This window comes from Myotis nattereri (assembly GCF_964212035.1).
Source record: "Myotis nattereri genome assembly, chromosome: 9".
Taxonomy (NCBI): Eukaryota; Metazoa; Chordata; class Mammalia; order Chiroptera; family Vespertilionidae; genus Myotis; species Myotis nattereri.
In genome coordinates, this window is record NC_138084.1 from 53930811 (window position 1) to 53951665 (window position 20855).

Below are 20855 nucleotides of genomic sequence, written 5' to 3' on the forward strand. Positions count from 1 at the left end.
CTGGCCCCCTGTTTAAAAAGTTTGAGGACCCCTGGTGTAAAATGAGGCACTCGGTCTCCGATCTCTCAGATATCTTCCAATTGTGAGATTGTTTCTTCCCCGCCCGCCCCCCCCTTTGGGCATAAAAGCCATTGGTCAGAAAGAATTCCAACACCAGCTAGCTACCAAGTTTGCGGAGGGAGAAGGAGATGTAGAAGAAAGCTATTGCGGGGGGCAGGGGTGGGGAGGTCCACGTGCAGCCCAGTATTAAATGCCTTTTTAGAAACTAAACATGTTTTCATAAGATATAGCTAAACTGGAGGAGAGAATACTAGGAAAATAGGATATAAAAACTGCCAAAAGTCTTCCTTCCCTTCTTTCTGTCCCTCCCTCCTTCCTTCCTTTCTCACCGAGAGTGTCCTCTGTTTGGGGCTGGAGCAGGCACAATGGACACAACTATTAAGTAGTAAGAACTGATTCCTGCGGGAAGATTTTGGCTCCCAGCAATAACAACAACTCCCAATTGTACCATGTTAGGGGTTTACACTATATTCTAGCCCAGGGGCCCTCAAACATTTTAAACAGGGGGCCAGTTCACTGTCCCTCAGACCGTTGGAGGGCTGGACTATACTTTAAAAAAAAACTATGAACAAATCCCTATGCACACTGCACATATCTTATTTTGAAGTAAAAAAAACAAAACGGGAACAAATACAATATTTGTATTTGCATGTGGCCCGCGGGCCGTAGTTTGAGGACCACTGTCAGCCCATGCGCTCTTCTTGGAAGTAGGAATAAGTATCATCACAGTACTCCTTTCATTGATATGAAGACTGGGGTTCTGCAGGGTCAAGGGGCTTCCACGGTCACACAGCTGGGAAGAGAACACATTTGCAAAGGGGGGGGGGCGGGAAAGGACTACAGACAGATGAAGGCGTATAGTTAAGTGTCAATGGTGGGGAAGTAAAGCGATCAAGGCAAGAACCAGGAAGAGGTGGGACTTAAGTTAGGCTTTGAACATGGGCTCCAATACAGACAATTCACACCCTGCACTCATTGAATTTAATGCAGAAGACAGCACCGTGCTACGTTAGAGAGGGTGGTGTGCAGAAAAACAAAAGGATGTCTATATTTATATACACACAGAAGCACATTGTCTTTCACTTAAGGAGTGGACATTCTTCAGCCACTGTCAATAGTCAGCATCTGAGTTCGGAGTGTTTTCCTCGGGAGCAGAAATGGGTGGCTCTGAGCCTTTTCCCTTGGTGCTCACAGTGACTACCCGGGAGAGGGCTCACGTGCAGTTAGGGGTATGGGATCTGTACCACTGAGCTCGGGTGAAATCCCCTGACCTTGGCATTCTCATCCAAAACTGTAACTACCTGAGCTAACTGGTTTCCTCCAAGTGTTCTTCTCTGTGGGTGTGACTAATCACATGCTTCCCAGGCTGCAGCATTGCTACCAAGGCTCAAGAATGTAATTAATGAGCAACCTGGACCCGCTCCTGAGGTAAGGAGGGAGAGGAGAAGAATGCCTGGGAAAGATTTCAAGGTGATGATAGAGCCTCCAAATTACAGGAGGGCTTAGTAAAACAGGTCCGGGCTCTGTATATCAGACAGAATGGGATTTAAGGCAAAGAACAGGAGTCAGGAGCCAGTGGAATAAGGCTGGTGGTGCTTGAGAGGGGAGACCTCAGACACACACACAAAAAGAGTGAGTTTCAAGTTAAACCGCAGACCTCTCTGAGGTAAGGAATTTAGGTGACAGGAACTCTAAGGTTTACTCTGAGCAGAATTACAGGTTTTACTTCTTACTATTGAGACTTTAGTCAACCCGCTAGAATTCTGATTCCAATTTTATTTCTTCAGGTAATCTATGTCATCAGGGGTTATGAGATAAAATTCACAGATATAGCTCACACAATATAGGGTATAATGAGACCAAACAATCTCCCTCCTCCCTAACCCCAAACAACTGGTAAGCAGTGGGGTTGGGGTGGAGGCAGGGACTAAGTGATGGTGGTACGCAGGAAGTGGCTTTGGAGTTTGGACTTGAAGCTGAAAGGGACTCTTCCCACCAAAAGGACTTTGAACCTTCGCTTCCATCATATCGGAACCTACTGCAGAGTGAACCCAATGAACAAAGAGAAACAGAGATCCTAGGCTGGAGGGCAGAGCCCGTGCCGGCATCTTTTCAGCCTCCTGGCCTTTTGAGAAGCTCATCAGAAGTGGACATCCACCGATGGAGAATGGAAGTCCGTCCTCCAGCAGGCAGCTCATAATGACTGAGCTTAGTGAGGAGGATCAGGATGCACACACCACACTCGGCCTATTTAAAGTATAAAATATATCCATTCTAAATACAGAAGAGCTTGCATATGGATATATGTGGATATATGTAACATATAAATATATTAGTTCTCAGTCCAATTTGTGAAATCCTGAGAATCCTCGCCCTATTATTATATAGAGAAAAGGTGGTTGCTAAGTGACTATAAAACCAGGTTTCTGGTGCCCAAAGGATGGGTACATTCAGGCACCCTCTCCCTAAAAGGATGGTCTAACAAAGCTTATTTTGGCTCAGATGTAGCTGTTTATTGGGAGGGCATTGGGGACAGCAGGATTATATGTGAAGTTGTCATTATTGCTGCTGTTTCTATGATGATCCGCCAAACAGGAGCACTTACAAAGCCTTGGTCCAACACTGTACAGAAAGTGTCATTATCATTCCTATTTCACAGAAGAGGAACTGGGCTCGGAAACAAGAAGTAACTTCACCCCTGTCTGTCTTCTTAAATATGATGTCATATACAGGTGTGTGTATATGTGTGTATATTATAGATCAATTACTTTCTACAAACTGAGATAACACAATTTCAAGTTTTCATTTCAAAAATTAAAAAACATATGGGGGTCAGGTAGTATGCATAAAAATCATGTTCTTTTTTTCCTAGCAGAAGCAGACCTTAAATAATCAAGCTATAATGGGAAACTGAAATTATTTAGGTAAAACAATCTATAACTTGGATTTCGAAAGAAGATAAACATTCACCTTATACATTTTTATTCAACAAAGGTCGATCAATAAAGACCTCCTAAGGCCACGCTGTGTGAGGGAGCCTCATTAGGTACATTACACGGCAGGGAGAGGCCGGGATTGTGGCAAACCCGTGTTTCAGTGGAAGAACATGTCCTGGGAATTAGCATGGTCAAGTTTGCTAGCAGCTCAGCCACTCCCTAACTGTGTGATGCTGGGCAAGGCACTTCACCTTCTGGGGCTTCATTCTCCTCCTCTGTAAATTTCGGTGCTGAAAAAAGATAAACTTACTCCTGGACCCCTGCGGTTGAAAGAGCCAAATCCAGGCCACAGCAGAATTTGGCTACAATGGACCATGGCCCCCATAACTCAGGAGCACACTTCTCATTTTATCTCAAAGCCCCAAATAACACCATCCCGATCTTGCAAGAGCAGGTTAACACAGTCCCCCTTTCCATAGCAACCAGGCTCCTCTAAAGAGTGGGCCATTGTAATCAAGTGAAATACCCTTAGACTTGACAATAAATAACAAACTGGGTGAAATGGCTTCCTATTAATCACAACAGCAGGAGTATCAAAGGCTCACATAGCACTTACTATTTGCCAGGCGCTGTCCTAAGCCCTTTGATTCATTCACTATATTTCTCACACCACCACCCAGAGGCAAGTATTTAACAGGGAAGGAGAGACTAACTAGTAAGTGGTGCACAGAACTCTACTTGAGCAGTCGGCCCCAGTCCCTCCACTCTTGTCCAGCACGCCACCTGTCTTTCTTGGACAAAGGTGTCACAAAGTGCAGCTCCTTTCTCTGGTTTGGGCTGGTGTAGACGGCCTGGTTGTGCTTTGTAAGTCTTGGGCTCTTCCTGCCCCCTTTCTCTCTGCTCCGCAAACTCTCTGGCTTAACTCATTTCCTAACCACTGGCAAGTTCAGCTCCCAGATGTTCTCAGGCTGGACTTCCCCAAACGGCCCCAGGAGGCCCGATGGGCACTGTTCAGCCACAATAGCTATGGGGCCATGTGCCGCCAGGCAAACTTCTTGGTACGACCTGAGGCAATGTCCTAAAATCAACCTTCACCAGGTAACTGAAAGGTCATCTTTCTGAAACTCAGGCAGAACTCTGACCCAGTCAGAGGGCAAAAGAAACCTTTTCCCAGGAAGAGTGTTCGATGAGCTCAAGATGAACTGAGACTAAGCTTTGTGGAACTTTAATGGCGGAGATGAAGCAGCATGATGGTCTGAAAACAGAGCGTGGGCTTTAAGGGCTACTTAACCACTAATCGCCTCGAATTCCTTCTGCCGTATTCTTCCATGAGAAGGGCCAAAGCCACCAAGAGGAAAAGAAGAGTGTGGTGAACCTCATGAATGTGCTTCTGAGAGGAATAAGCAAATTAACAGAGATGTGGGGGGGAATAATCATATCTAAAGATATAATATTCTCTGCCTTACTGATTTTTTCTCATCTTAGACACAAGAGAAGAAAAAAGCGGAAGGAGACACCAAGGAGATGAAGGAGAACTAGTCTGCCAGGATTACATTATTCCCCAAAATAATGGCTTTCAAATGCCACTGCTCTCTAGACTGAAATTAAATGGAAATAAATGATATCATCATGGGGCTTAGCTTTATTACATGTTGATTTTATTAAATTTGTGCACATCAGAAGCATAAAAGATTACCAGTCTTCCATATTCACCAAAAAAACAAAACAAAACAAAAACACTTAATGCAAAAAATACCCCCAACACATCATGTTAAATCTTAGTATTAATTTCTTCCCACAATTCCACAGAGCTGGTAAGGGAAAAATGTGTCCATCGTCTGGGTTTATAACCCAGTTTCTGCCAGCCTGGTTCCTCACACCACACCTTCTACTGCTGCAACACAGCAGCATTTGCTCGTATCTATTGCAGCAGCATCTTCTTATGTGCATATTACTTCTTATTGGAAGCAATCAGAAGAGGCTTCAAGGTAGGAAGGGAAGGAGTGGAGGTGAGAAAAGGGCAATTTAAGCCAAGAGAAGTCCTACACCCACTCCACAGTGAAATCACAACCATGGTGGTCCATGCTCAAGGGCAAAGCCCTGGAGTGTCCCCTAAAAGCCAGAAGGCACAAACCCAGTGAGGTCCACTCTGTGAAATTTAGTGTCACCTGAGGGGAGAGGTGTTTGTCATTCTAAACAAAACTAATAGAAAGTTTACTAAATACCCAGATACCGGAGTGGATAGGGCATAGTTTCAGTCTGAGCTCGAGGAAACAACACAGCTTGTTCGAGGGCGGCTGGAAATAAACCTCCTTCAGGGATGAAAACAAGGGGAGTGGGATCTCACCTCTCGCTTGGAACAGGCAGTATCTAGCAGATGCCTAATATCCTCCTAGGAAGAAAAGGCCTCGTCTACCAATTTTATAAAAAGAAAAGCAGATCTTTAAGCAATTTCTGTAGAAACTTCTTCCATTCTTCTATTTCTAAAATAATTCAAAAAACTGATTTAAAATTTTTTAATGAGTTTTTACATCGTGTAAAGTTATAGAAAGTCTGAATTTGTCCAGGAGAATTAAAGAGAGTAAAACCCCTATATTTTAGTTCTTGGGATCTATTAGAGTCCACAGGAGCTTAAAGGAGGCCCACAAACTAGGGTTTTATTTTCTATTTATCTAAAGCAGCTATATACTGAGAGCTGTAGGTCATTGAAGTACAAGAGTCAACAAAGGGAATATTCATTCATCTGTTTCTTAGTAGAACACAAGTAGTACAATACCTAGCTCAAAAAGTACTTCATGAATGAGTGCTAGGTGAAAGAATAAAATATCCCCAAAGAAGGAGTGACAGTGACCCCCACTTCACATTCTGCTTCAGATTAGACACAACTATGCCACATAAATAGTATTAAAAAATCCTGTTCGTAGCAGTTTTATTTGTAGTGCCAGATATTAGAAATAACCCTGATGCCCTTCAACAGGGGATAGTTTAACTGTGGTATATCCATACCACTAGATACTTCTAAAAAATAGAGGAACAAACTAAAAATACATGCAACAACTTGAATTAACCTCAAAGGAATCATACAATCCCAAAGGGTTACATACCATATGTTTCATTATGCAACATTCTTGAAAAGGCAAAATTATAGACATGCAGAACAGATTGGTGGTTATCAGGGGCTAGGGATGGGGTAGGGGAGGTGGGAGGGAGATGCATATGGTTGAAAAGAAAAATAAGAGGGATCCTTGTGAGGATGGAACTGATCAGTAGCTTGATGATGTCGATACAGGAACGAACACACACACATACACACACACACACACCAGTAGGTGTAAAACTGGGAAATCAGGACTATCTTGATGAAGACATCCTGGTTGTGACTCTTGTACAGTAATTATTGTACTATAGTTGTGCAAGGTGTTACCATTGAGGGAAACAGGTAAAAGTACACAGCTCTCTCTGAATTATTTCTTATAATTGCACGAGAATCTACAATGACCTCAAAATAAAAGTTTAATTAAAGATAAATGTATATTTTTATTTTTCAATTACATTTACATTCAATATTATTCTGTATTAGTCTCAGATGTACAGCTTAGTGGTTAGCAAATCATGTTCTTTACAGAGTGGTCCCCCAGATGTTTCAAGAACCCACCTGGCCCCTTACATAGTTAAAAATAAATATCTTGAAGCAATCCCTCCTCTGTCCCATCAGCACCACCAATTTCACGTGTGCTTGTGTGGGCGTGCGTGCGTGCGTGCATGTGTGTGTGTAACTCATTAATCTTTTCTAACCACCTACATAGAATTCTCCCACCTCTGAACTCCCAACACACCAATTGTTTTTGTATCATACGATCTAACTGCTGTTCTTACATTAAGGACAAACATTTCAGGACTTTTATATCTCCCTATCTAGACAATGAAAGCTCCTGAGACAGGCCCATGTCTTACATCTTTTTTGGTACCATCCTAATGCCTTGCACAATGCTGAGCCTGGAGACTGAATAAAGGCTTTTAAAAAAATAAATGAATAAATGAATGAAGAAATATATGCATTTTTCTACTCTTCAGAGTAGAGCTGGATAAACTGGAAATTCACAATGCTTTGCTCCAATTTTCTCAACCGTGTCCTCCTGCCTTAGAGGCCTACAGAAGGACAAAAGCTCGCCTCCAGCTGAGCCTGCAGTGGTAGCAAGCTCACACAGCTGCAGTCGGAGATCTGCACTGATAATCTGCTGTGTGAGCTTGAGTTAGTTAATTTCTCTGAACCTCAGTGTCCCCATTTGTCAAATGGGGGGCAATACGTAGTTCTGCAAGGTTGCTATGCGAGGGAGACATGATGCACATAAACAGCCTAGCTCCCTGTCATCTGAAATAGATGCTCAAAAAAGGCTTTTATCTTTCCACAGATACTTCCAGACCCCAATTCTCTCTGTCTAGATCAGAATGACGGCCAGTTGTTAGTAAGCTTACATCTTTTCAATAAGTAAGTGCTGTTTTATTCATTTAGCACCATTCTCTGAAGATCCAACTTTGCTTCCATATCACAAAAGGAATATGGGCAATGTAAATGGAGATAGAGGATGAAGTAAGTGGGAGGAGGCCAGTTAAAGGGGAGGATAATAAGGGCATTTTTGATAGCGGTGAGGACAGTGTACACAGGTCCCCCTCTCCACAAATCACTACAGAAGTGGACTTGCCTAGGGCTTGCTCTCCTCCTCCATGGCTCCATGCAGTGGTCCCGTCCAAAGGCAGCATACACACTAGGGGAAGACACCCCCAAAAGCCTACCGATTCCTACGAACTGTGGGCTGGTGGTACTGGGAAGGAGGGAGGGCCTCTGTTTATATTCTCTGCTGGGGAAGTATTTGTTTTCAGGGTAAGTCCACTGCTTCCTTCTTGGAGCTGGGAGTGCCTTAGCCCGTTCTTACCCACAGGATCATAACTTTTCCCCTCAGTGGGCAGCTGTCTGCAAACATGTTTGCTCTGGATGTGTCACTGGGTCATGAGGAGTTCTCTGAGAAATACTTTACACATGGGTGTCTCCAAGCACAGGCAGCAGAGATATTTGCTGACCCATGAGGCAGGGATGGACAAACACTGGATGTGGTTCCAGGGTCCAGGTTTTAAAAGAATACACTAACTCAGTCAGCTGATGAGTCAGCGGCATTGTGAGCCCCGACTCTACACCTGGCCTCTGCTAGAGACTGAGGACTCATCCCTTACAGGGGACAAAACAGGTGCCCCCCTTCGCAGAGCGCTGGTCTAATCCAGCATACTCACACATGCTGGCGTTACTTCTACTGTGATGACCTTGCATGTACAGCAGTACATTTGTCAAAGGAAAGGGTTTAAAAATAGAATATCATTCCAAGTGTAGTCCTATAATCAGCAGAGCACATGAAGTAGAATATAAAGATATGTCCACAGTTAGACTGCATAGATGTGACATGTCCCATGTGCCATCGATTTCAGAAAAGACAAATGTGCTGTCCAGAAGGACTGTTTTTTAATTTTTAAATACATTTTTATTGATTGCAGAGAAGAAGAGAGAGAGAGAGAGAAATAGAAACATCAATGATGGGAGAGACTCATTGATTGGTTGCTTCCTGCACGCCCCACACTGGGTATGGAGCCCGCAACCCGGGCCTATGCCCTTGACTGGAATCAAACCCAGGACCCTTCAGTCCAAAGGCTTATGCTCTATCCACTGAGCCAAACCAGCTAGGGCTCCAGAAGGATTTTAACTCTTCAAATCCTATGAGTTTTATTCTCTTCCTTATTAATACGGTGAATAATAGCATAATCATAATTAGGTAATTACCTTGTGCCAAGCACTATACGAAGGCCTTCAAAGAATCACCATCTCACTTAGCTTTGAAACAGTTTTAGAGTGATCATGTAATATTTATATAGATAAGGAAATTCCAGCTTACAATGACCAAGGATGTAAAGCCAGGAGCATCTGATTCGGAACCAATATTCTTGATCTTCACACTAAGCTACACTAACACATGTTTGCTTGGTTTAAAAAGAAGGCCAAGGTTATTCAGAATGTATGCAGTATTGATCCTTCAAACACATTAAGTTGAACCACACAAAATTGCCAATACACAACCATTTTGACCTATACAGATGGCCATTTCACTTGGTTCAACCTAACGTAATAGCAAGACACAGAATGACATGGGCTTAAATTAACCCCAGCCCTGACTAGATGTATGACTTGGAGCAAATCACTTAACATTTTTAGTTTTCACTTGCTTCACCCCATAAAATGAAGAGGTTGAGCTGAATTTGTCCCTCCCAGCTCTATACTTGCAAGGGAAGAATGGGAGAAGCACCACAATTCTTTTGTCCAATAATTATTTATTAAATGACTATTGCACGCCAAACACTTTTCTCTTTCATTCTAAATTCAGCCACATTACAGGGACAACTTCCCCCACAGCTTCCTCTGATCCCTGGGCTCCCACATGTTAGAGATAAAGAGCAAGCTTGAGGGTTCTTGCTTGTCTGCTATTTAGGGAAACTGGAGTATGCCCAATGGTGGTGCAGCTCCTGCCTCATCAGAGGAGAAAACCAAAGGACCTAGAATACACTTTAGGCTGAAGAGATGAAGTATGGGTGTGGCAGAAGAAATGGTACAGTTGAATAAATGTGTATCTTCCAAAACAAAAAACTCTCAGTAAATATTCTGGATCACAGAAACCTCCATAAAAATATTCCACTCTGTTCTGGACTTCATGTACACTCCTTAGGAAGATAGTCACCTAGTCTTAAAAAAAAATCCAGAAAGAAAAAGCCCTCAACTTTACTGGATAGAACACTTGAGCCTCTAGTCACAACCTTTGCAATGGTTAAGGATTGGATATAGAAAATCACAGGAAAACACCAAACTGAGAACCTGAAAACCCTGATTTAACACCTGGCCATGCTACTTATTAGCTTTGTGACCCTGGACTTATCACTCAAGCCGCCCCTGCCTCAGTTTCCTCACCTGTAGAATAATGATTGGGACAGATGACTTCTACACATCTTTCCTATCCTAAAGGTTAGCCAGCCCTTTATCATCTAAGTCTTTACCAGCTAATCTGCCATCTGTTCCCTTTTGCACTGTCACTGTGGACACAGCAAACAGCTGTTTTCCAATACGCCTACAATAGCTCTTCAAATACATACTTGAGAACTCTCATGAGTGCCCACTTCACTCCCTCTCCTCTGGCCTACATCAAAGTCCTAGATGAAGTGTGGTTAGCAAGATGTTGACAGTAACTATGTGGGGGTCATATGCCTAAACTTTGAGCCCATAAGGAAGGGAATACATGCAGCTAATCACTGTTCTCTCTCAACTTCTTGTGTCTCTCTCTCTCTCTCTCTCTCTCTCTCTCTCTCTCTCTCTCTCTCTCTCTCTCTCTCTCCTCTCTCCTCTCTCCTCTCTCCTCCCTCCTCTCTCTCTCCTTCTTGAAACTGAGAAAGACTCATCACTCCCAACCTCATTCCCTGGGAATTCTACCAGCTGTTATAGGAATACAAAAGCTAAAAGAGAAGGGGATTAGGAACGTGGACAAGCTGACAGTCGACATCAAACCCACACACAGTATGTAATCAGTGAACTCTATAGGACGGATTATTATTATATACTAAATTGGGGCATGTACCCAGTAAGAGTCAAAAGAAGCCAGATGAACAAGGTCTGATGAGGGGTATAGTCTGCTCCAGGGAACGCCCGTAGGAGATTAGAAAGACATCACTCACCAGGGAAACCATGACACCAACCCAGCTCTCTGGGGGATGGTCTTCAAATCAGGGTTGACCCTGGCATCTACCCACACAGCTCCCTCAAAACCACTCTTCTGGGACAGCTTAGAATCAGCCGTCTGACAGGGCAGTGGAGGCAGCTGACAGCCAATGTCCTTTGCCCCTCTCTGTTCTATTCCAAGTCAGGGCTGCTCATGTCTCTCTTAATCTAGAGCTTAATTTTCTTGTTCATTTAATGCAAACTATCTCCTCATGGGGCTCCTCTGAAGTGTGTCACCTTAAATACCTAGAATTCTCCAGAAGGACTTTTTTCTCTGTTAGGACAAGTACCTTTAGAAAATAATAAACCAGAGTCAACATGATTTTTCTAAGAGAAGGAATCATAAAAGCAAATTGTTAACCAACTGAATCCCCTCCGGTGCCCAGATTCTTTGTTTCAGAGCTTTTATTACAGCTCATTCTTCATTGCAAGATACAAATACTTATAAGAAAGGAAGTAATTTGAAAATTGTTATTAATCAGATTCTTTATTTTAGAGATGAGCAGTTTTCATTTTCCTCTTCAGGGACATTGAAATATAAACCTTTTCCAAGAGACAGACATGGAAAAAAAGTTTCAGCCACCTCAAATTTTTATAACATCATGAAACGTAAGCTGATATATCTCATGGCCCATGTTTTATAAATCTGTCCTTAAGAATCAAGCACATGCTCTCAACACTTTTTGTTATAGAAATTGTTCCAACAGTCAAATAAATAGGCGTTTTCATGGGTTAAGGCCTCACAGCTGTCACATTATTTCATTCTGCACAAACGAAAAATCCAATTACCAAAAAAAAAAAAAAAAAAGGTTCGGGAATCTGCAGCTGGAATCTGGCAAGCAATTGCATCTTCACATTTAGTCAGTGTCCTCTCTCAATGGAAACATGAACTCTGTAAAATATTTAGTTAAAAATAACTATGTGCTCTTCTGCTGGTGGGAATGCAGACTGGTGCAGCCACTATGGAAGACAGTATGGAGTTTCCTCAAAAAACTGAAAATGGAACTCCCATTTGACCCTGTGATCCCACTTCTAGGAATATATCCCAAGAAACCAGAAACACCAATCAGAAAGGATATATGCACCCCTATGTTCATAGCAGCACAATTCACCATAGCTAAGATCTGGAAACAGCCTAAGTGCCCATCAGTAGATGAATGGATTAGAAAACTGTGGTACATCTACACGATGGAATACTATGCTGCTCTAAAAAGGAAGGAACTCTTACCATTTGCAACGACATGGATGGAACTGGAGAGCATTATGCTAAGTGAAATAAGCCCCAATGAAGGAAAAATACCACATGATCTCACTCATTCATGGATAATAGAGACCATTATAAACTTTTGAACAATAATAGATACAGAGGCAGAGCTGCCTCAAACAGATTGTCAAACTGCAGCGGGAAGGCCGGGGAGGGTTGGGGGGCAGGAGGTAGGAGGGTAAGAGATCAACCAAAGGACTTGTATGCATGCATATAAGCATAACCAATGGACATAAGACACTGGGGGATAGGGGAGGCTAGGGGACTGTCTAGGGCGGGGGGAAAAAATGGACACATATGTAATACCCTTTGTATTACTTTAAGCAATAAAAAAAAATAACTATGTGCTCTGAAAAACAAGCCCAGCACAACGGGAAACATGTCAGAATAAGAAATCAATGGTTTGCCATCTTTAATGAATGATGCTATGCAACTCATTAGAGAAACGAGTTTGCAATTCCTCAGTCCCCATGCTGCAATGACTCAAAAGTGCAGACTCAAACGCTAAAGGACCACAGATCAAGCCATAAAACCTGCTGCTTCCTCAAGATCACAGAATAGACTTTCATATCACAAAACTCAAAGGACCCACGTTCCTGATTGGGCATCGCGTGTCCAAGGAGGGACCTTGAGTCTACAAAGTCTCCTCTGCTTGTTCGTGTGTGAGTTCTACTATTTTCCTGGTATTTGGTGGTGGGTGGGTGGGGCGAGGGGAGAATCATTATTTAGGGGGGAAAGTACAAGAAGACTCAAACATGAATTCTCATTTATTTCTGATGAAAATTTAAATAATTATCTGAGGTTTACAAAGAAGTCAAAGAAAAGCAGAATTTCCAGAAATTGCTCCAGGAGTTGATGGAAAGTGGAGTCCATGATCTGCCCTTTCTTTTTAATAAAACCAAGCAATACTAAGAACTAAATGGCCTTTCAAAATGCAGAGGTTCCCTCAAATGATATTTGACAAAGGTGCTAAGACCATCAAATGGGGGAAGGATAGTCTTTTCAACAAATAATGCTGTTTTAATAAATAAAACTGGATAGCTACATGCAAAAGAATGAAGTTGGACCCTTACCTAATATTATATATAAAAACTAACTCAAAATGGATCTAAGACCTAAAACTATGAAATTTTTAGAAGAAAACATAGGGCCAAAACTCCATGATACTGGTTTTGGCGATTTCTTGACTATTGACACCAAAGGCATAGACAAATTGAAATTCATGAAAATTTTTTAAAAATTGTGCATCAAAATACACTATCAACAAAATGAAAAAACAACCCACGGAATGGGAGAAAATATCTGAAAAATCTATATCTGATAAGGGATCATGTATATAGGGATTGCATATTCAGAATATATATATAGTGAATTCCTAAAACTCAGTAACAGCAACAAAAATGATTTTAAAATGGGCAAAAGACTTGCATAGACTTTTCTCCAAAGAATATACACGAATGGCCAATAAGAACATGAAAAGGTACTCCACATCACTAATCATTAGGGAAATACAAATCAAAACTACAATGAGAATCCACCTTCACATCCATTAGGGTTGCTACTATAAAAAAAAATAGATAATAACACATGTTGGCAAGAATGTGAAGAAATTGAAATCCTTGTGCACTGTTGGTGGAAGTGTAAAACTGGCATCACCTCTGTGGAAAACAGTATGGCAATTCCTTAGAAAACTAAAAATAGATTTACCATATGATCTAGCTATTCAACTTCTGGCTATATGTCCAAAAGAATTGAAAGTAAAGTCTCAAAGAAATATTTACACACCCATGTTCATAGCAATATTATTCACAATAGCTAATACATGGAAACAATCCAAGTTTCCATTGATGGGTGAATGAATAAACAAAATGTGGTATATACATACAATGGAATATTATTGAGCCTTAGAAAGGAAAGAGATTTTGACATATGCTTCAACATGGATGAATCTTGTGGACATTATGCTAAATGAAATAAGCCAGTAACAAACAGAGAAATAACTGTGTGACTCTGCTTATATGAGGTACTTAGAGTAGTCAAATCTAGAGACAGAAAATAGAATGGCAGTTGCTAGGAGCTATGAGTAGGGTGGGATGAGTAATTATTGTTTAATGGAATGGGTATAGAGTTTCAGTTTTACAAGGTGAAAAGAGTTATGGAGCTGGATGGTGGCGACGGTGCACAAAATTGTGAATGTATTTGAAGTTACTATATACTTAGAAAAGGTTAAGACGATAAATTTTATGTGTATTTTCCCATAATAAGAAATGGGGAGAAATGCCTACATTCTTATTCCCTTATAGTATCACTAAGGAAAGGGTTAAGTGTCTGCTCTTTGGTATCCACATTTATGTTTCAGAACTACCACTTAGCAATTACCTTGGGCAAGTGATCTAGCCTCTGTGCTTCAGCTTCCTCGTGGATACAGTATCTACTTAGAAGTGTGGTGTGAGGATTAGATGAGTTTATATATATAAAGCACTTAGCATATTAAACACCAAATAAGTAGTAGCTATTATTATTACTACCAACACTAAATCTATTCTCAGCATCCCAAATAAAATCATATGCCCCCCAGAAAAACCATTTGTATTTCGCCCCAGGTTCAATATCTGCCCCCCCCCCCCCCCCCCCCCGCATAAAAAGGTGAATCTTCCCTTCCTTAGCCAGAGCACACTAATGGGAATTAGGACCCAAGTTACTCTGTCCTTTGGAAAACAAAAGAGGTAAGATATGCCCAGTCACATTCATTCAACAAATGTTAACTCTGTACCTAGTCTGTGCTGGACATTGTATGAGGGGCTGCATTTATTCTCTCGTGATCAGCACCTTCCATTGTACTCTCTGGAGCCCAAAGCCTTGTTTCCTTACTGAAGCAGACTGATCATCTGAAGGAAATGTTATATAAAAACATTCCCCAGTAATATTTTCAACAATAAAGAATTATTAAAAAATAAAACATTTCCCAGAATGAAACGGATAAGAATAGAAGGGGACACCCCACATTGTCCATTTCTATTTTCTCCCTATCTATAATAATAAAAGTGTAATATGCTAATTAGACCAAACAGCCGAACGACCTTCTGGACAACCTTCTGGACAAAGCAGGGCCTGCAAGGGCAGGGGCTGCAAGGGCCGAGGCAGCCGCTACGACTGCAAGGGCCAAGCCCCTTGAACAAATTTCATGCATTGGGCCTCTAGTAGTTCCATAAAAAAACAAAACACCCCCTTCATTTATTTTCAAATTAATAAAGCAGGTTATTTTCAGAGAAACTTTTGCTCAAAATCTGTCAGGATGGAAGACTTCAGGCAAACTTGCTTTGAAACTGATAAAATGACAGAGCAGCCTGGCTGGTTTGGCTCAGTGGATGAGCCTCAGACTGTGGACTGAAGGTCCCAGGTTCGATTCTGGTCAAGGGCACATGCCCGGGCTGCGGGCTCAATCCACAGTTGGAGGGTTGCAGGAGGCAGCCAATCGATGATTCTCTCTCATCATTGATATTTCTATCTCTCTCCCTCTCCCTTTCTCTCTGAAATCAATAAAAAATATATATATTTTTAAAAAAAGAATGGCATCATATTAAAAAAAAAATGACAAAGCATGTCATCCCTGCCCCCACCCAACCCACACACACCGAGCAGATCATAGCTCACTGCTGAGTGATGGGAATAGAGTCAGGGAGATGCCATGCTGGGAGGCACATAGGACCCAGAAAAGGCTAGGCACAGGCACAGAGCATCCACATAAGCTACCATCGCCGAGGAAATCTCCTCTAAAACTTCCAGCCAGGCACCCAAAGCTAAAACTTCTCCAAACTCAACGTTGCTGAGGCCAGATAAGACTCGGCCACCTGTAAAAGAGCTGATATAATGATGATGACTTTATGAAGTCACACCATTGTGTCTTGGCAGCACAGTGCAGGGGGTGGGGGAGGGTGGTTCCACACTGACTTGGGAGTGAGACCTGCCTGGACTTGGGTCCCAAGTGCACCACTTCATTGCCTGTGTGACTCTGGACAAATATTTAACTTCTTTAAGTTCCACTTCCCTTATCTGTATTTTATGGCTTAAAATTCCTACCTTTGAGGATCTTTGTGAGGATTAAAGGAAATGATTCATGTTAAAGACACAGCTGATGTTTGACACACTAGAAGCTCAACATGATGGATACCCTGCCCGTGTACATGCAGCCTTAAGAACTGGGCTCGTCTCTTATGTGAGGACCAGTAACCTCTCTGAGCCTTTAATAGCTCTGAAATCTTGGCTCAAAAAAAAAAAAAAAAAAAAAGGGAGTGGGTGGCTCTGCTTTTGTGACAGCTCATGTGTGTTAAGGGGATCCCCAAGGCCAGCCCAGGTTTTGATGATTCACTAGGAGGACTCCTAGGAGGGCACGTGGTCACAATCCCAGCTAGGATTGATTACAGCCAATCAGCAAAGAAAAAAGGTCGATGGGGTAAATCCTGGGGAAAACAAAGTGTGAGCTTCGAAGAGTCTTTTCCCAGTGGAGTCACACAGGACACGCAACAAGATGTGACAACCTGTGGGAATGTTACAAACCGGGGAAGCTCATTCGAGATTCGGTGCCCAGGATTTTTACTGGGGGTGGGTCAGGTAGACAGCCCCCTCTGGGCAAGTCCTCAAATCCCAGACTCCCAGAAGGAAAGGAGGTGCTCAGCATAAGCTGTGCTGTTTGCGCAAACAGTTTAGGGACAGTGAGCAACTCTTACCATTGAGAGTGGCGGGAACCCTTCCAAATCCAAGTCCCCAAATGCCAGCCAAGGAGGCCCTAGTCCAGTGATGGCGAACCTTTTGAGCTCCGCGTGTCAGCGTTTTGAAAAACCCTAACTTAACTCTGCTGCCGTGTCACATATAGAAATTTTTTGATATTTGCAACTATAGTAAGACAAAGATTTATATTTTTGATATTTCATATACTTAAATGCCATTTAACAAAGAAAAATCAACCAAAAAATGTGTTCATGTGTCACCTCTGACACACGTGTCATAAGTTCGCCATCCCTGCCCTAGTTTTAGGCTTGCTCTGTTCATTCTTTTCTGCACACACGAGAGCAAACCACCAAATATCTAATTACTAACTGACTGCTAAATTCTTATGGCTAACCTATGTATTGAAATTCTTTAAAAAAAAATAGTAAACATAACTCAGTGCTTCATTCAGCACATTTGTACTGTGTCAGCCGGCTGGGCTCCACACATTAAGGAAATAAGCCCCTGCCCTCTACAACTTGGAGACTGACAGGGGAGATAAGATGAGTACATAAAGAGCGATAACACAAGGTGGTATGCGGTGGCGCCATAAAAGAGGTATAAGTCAAACACCAAACCAGTTAGAGAAGGAAGGGGACATTTCCTGCTGTGATCAGCCAGAAAGATTCTGGTAAGGATTCCCACAGAGCTGCAGTTTCAAAGACAGGATTTCAGAGTAAGTGACAGGACTGGGAGGAGCTCGCCGAGGGCAATGAAAGTACCATTGGATTGGAATCAGTTTAATTGGAAGACAGGGTTCATAGATGGGGATGGTGGGAGACAAGAATTTAAAACAGAAGCAGGGATCAGATCACCGAAGGTCTCCAATGTTGGACTGAAGAGATTGCCCTTTATGTAGTTGGTGGTGGGGAGCCTCTGTGTGTGTGCGTTTACTCTGTCAATCGTTCTACGTTAGCATGAATGAAGGAGAGGAGTCACTACAAGCAAAGGGCTAGGGCTCTCACAGTGGACCTCGCAAAAGCCAAAGAAAGCCCAAGGGGCAGAAGAGGTGAAATGCAAATGTCATGTGGGAACAACAGCGGGAAGGAAGCTGTAACAATGCCCCTTGGAGATGCACAAGACTCAAAGACTCAAACAAGACTCAAAGTTCTTGAGCTGAGCTACCTGGGGGATTAGTGCACTGAACCAGGAATGCCTGGAAGGGCAGCCAGGTTAAAGGTAAAACTAATAGCATGGCAGAAAAGTCAATGGACACGTCTAGAACCTCAATGAAGTGCTCAGGAGACAGGCTGTGGCTGGAACTGTAAATACGGAAGTCCCCAGCTGAGAGGCTCAGCGACAGCAGTGGGGGTGGTTGAACTCAGGAAGAGAAAGAATGCAATGAAAAAAAAAATCACAGAAAAGAAAGCAAATGACATTGTATTTGTCAACTGAAAAGAGAAAGAGCAGTCGGGTTGGAGAAGCAGAATAGTGGGGTGTCAGAAAGCTGGGGGAAGAGCTCCAGGAAAGAAGGAGTTATCGACCCAGCCAGTTAGGGCAAGGAGTCAAGGCCGACCAGGGCAAGGAAAGGCACGCGTTTTGGTAACTGGCGTGTCACCAGTGATCTCTGACAATTAAAGACAGGGTGGGGCAGAAAACTGTGTGAGCCGTCTTCATGTCACTGAGGAAGAAGATGTGAGGAAGCTCTGGAGGCTGAGGATAAAGAAAGTGATATAAAGAGGGGACCCAGCTTCAAAAGAATAGATGGCTATAAAGAGATGGTATCCAGCCCTGGCCAGTTTGGCTCAGTAGATAGAGTGTTGGCCTGCAGACTAAAGGGTCCCATGCTCGATTCCAGTCAAGGGCACATGCCTCAATTGTGGGCTCAAGACCCAGAAGGGGTAAAGTAGGTGGCAGCTGATCAATGAGTCTCATCACTGATGTTTCTATCTCTCTCTCCCCTTTGCTCTCTGAAATCAATAAATAAAAGAGAGAGATGGTATCCAAACAATGGTGGCACTGACTGCTAGTAGTAGCACCTGCCCCTTCACCCTCAATGGGCAGAGACAGGGAGAAGCTCAGGGACAATTAAGGGCGCTCTTCACAATCCATCAGCACAGTGATGATTGTTCAAGAAGTCTACCTGCCCATTGTCCACCAGGAGGCATGATATATTTCCCTGGATACACAGAATATTGGTAACAGGCATTTTGGAGAAGCCAGACACGACACAGGGCAAGCCCACAGCTATGCATTTCTTCTCCCTCAAGCAAATGTAACTCGGCTCTTAAGCTTGGTAGAGAAGGAACACTATAAACTATCTCTCTCTCTCTCTCTCTCTCTCTCTCTCTCTCTCTCTCTCTCTCTCTCTCTCACACACACACACACACACACACACACACACACACACACGACAAAGGAGTTCTCTATAGCCAGACTGCCTCCATTCAGGTGCTGACTCCACCACTTATTAGCTTTATGATCTTATGATCTGAAACAAGTCACTTAACCTTGGTGCCTCTGTTTTCTCATCTCTAAAATGGGCTTAATAACAGAACCTATCGCATAATGTTGTGGTGCGGATTAAATGAGTTATTCATGTAAACAGCTTAACTCAAATTTTGGCACATGGTAGTGTTCAATTATTGTTGGCTATTATTCTTATCTTATTTTAGTCTCACTACAATGCCACAAGATCAAGCCAGGCAATCACTATCATCTGCATTTCACTAATAAGGAAACTGAGACAAGAGAGGAAATACTTGCCCAGTTTTCACAGGGTGCAGGACACAAGGCAGGATTTGAAAACAGTCTAGCCCCCAGAATGAGATGTACAAAGCTCTTCATGCTCAGCCCACTGCTACCTCTCTGGCCTCAGCTCCTGCCAACCTTGCCTTGAACTGTGCCCACCGCACTACTTCCTGCCCTTTTAACTATGTGATCCCTCACGTCTCCTCTCAAATGTCACCTCTTCTAGGAAACCCTTGACATTTGATCCTCCTTCCCTCTCACCGAACACCTCTCTTCTCTGTGCTCACCTTTGATTACTGACTTCACACTGCATGGTCACTATAGATATCTGTCTTCCCACTGGACTCTGAGCCTAAACAAATGTCTGGTGCATAACAAACATATTAAACACTCAGTGAGTATTTGTTGAGTGACCCAATGCTTGTCTCTAAATCTTCCCACTATATCATGCTGCCTCTTTTTAATCAACAAATGTTCATTATGTAATAATAGTTTTGAAAGTGTAGCAACAAAATTCACCAAAGATCAAACAATCATACCATACTTAAACATTAAGCTAAATGTACGCACTAGTCATTGTACCTATAGGAAATGAAGCATGGGCACACAGGTACATACATGCACGCACACACATGCACCCTTCAAAAGGCTGATCATTCCCACCCACAGTTCATTGTCTTGGTGCCTTTGGTCTCAAAGGAAAGAGCAAACCTGGATTACCAAAGGATTCATCCTGGACATGGTTAACCCAGTGAGGAGGGCCTGGGGCTTGGCACATGAAGGAGGTCAGGTTCAAAGGTCTCACATTCCAGAAGCCCAAGGTGAGATTCTGCTAGGCCACAGGGATAGGGAACATTTTCTTCTGCCAGGGGCCATTTGGGTATTTATCACATCATTCCCTGGCCATACAAAATTATCAACTTAAAAACTAGCCTGCAATATTTGGTCAAACATTTAATTAACTCATCCCTAATACCTTGGCAGGGCCAGACCAAATGATTTCATGGGTCTTATATGGCCCAAGGGCCAGATGTTCCCCTCTTCTAAGAGCTTAAAGCAGACATCTTGCTCCCTGTGTACAGAATGTCAACCTAAGACTCGCTTGCAGTCCCTGACTGCTCAGGGTGATCTTGGGAAAAGGCTAGTAGAGAAGAGAAAAGTGAGCACACCTCTGTGTCCTTGCTTCCTCACACACCAAGCAAACACCTGTGCTCAGTTCCATGGCAAGAGCACATCTGTCCCCAGAGGAATCTGACAGGCGGAGCCACGTCTCCTCCACCCCCTTGGCTCCCAGCCACCACCGGTTCATGTGGGGAAGCAGGTGATCCTCTCT